Genomic DNA, 356 nt, shown 5'->3' with positions numbered 1-356 from the left:
TCCGCACTCATCCCCATACACACACACATATGCACACCCCGCCCCCTGCGCGCGCGCACACACACACACTCTTCTGCCTACGCGTCCTTCCCATACACACCACACACCCACCCCCTCTATGTACACACACATAGACCCGTCCCCCGAGGCACCACACGTGCCCACACCACTCTCTCTGCGCGCGTGCACACACGCACCCTTCCCCCAGGCACAGCGCGCACACACACACCTCCGCCTTCCCCCAGGCGCCACGCGCGCACAAACACACACACACCCTTTCCCCAGGCGCCGCACGCACACGCACAGACACACATTCTTCCCCAAGGCAGCGCGCGCGTGCACACACACACACACAC

General features: G+C 64.3%; 1 protein-coding gene across 1 annotated transcript in view; it reads right to left on the bottom strand.

The window, feature by feature from the left end:
- The window catches only part of LOC125488279 (chromodomain-helicase-DNA-binding protein 8-like), a 22,533-nt gene that overhangs the window by 1,494 nt on the left and 20,683 nt on the right, over positions 1–356 (bottom strand). The window lies entirely within an intron of this gene.

This window comes from Rhincodon typus, unplaced genomic scaffold, assembly GCF_021869965.1.
Source record: "Rhincodon typus isolate 14 unplaced genomic scaffold, sRhiTyp1.1 hic_rhity00000123, whole genome shotgun sequence".
Classification (NCBI taxonomy): Eukaryota; Metazoa; Chordata; class Chondrichthyes; order Orectolobiformes; family Rhincodontidae; genus Rhincodon; species Rhincodon typus.
This window is presented reverse-complemented; position numbering and strand designations above follow the sequence as displayed.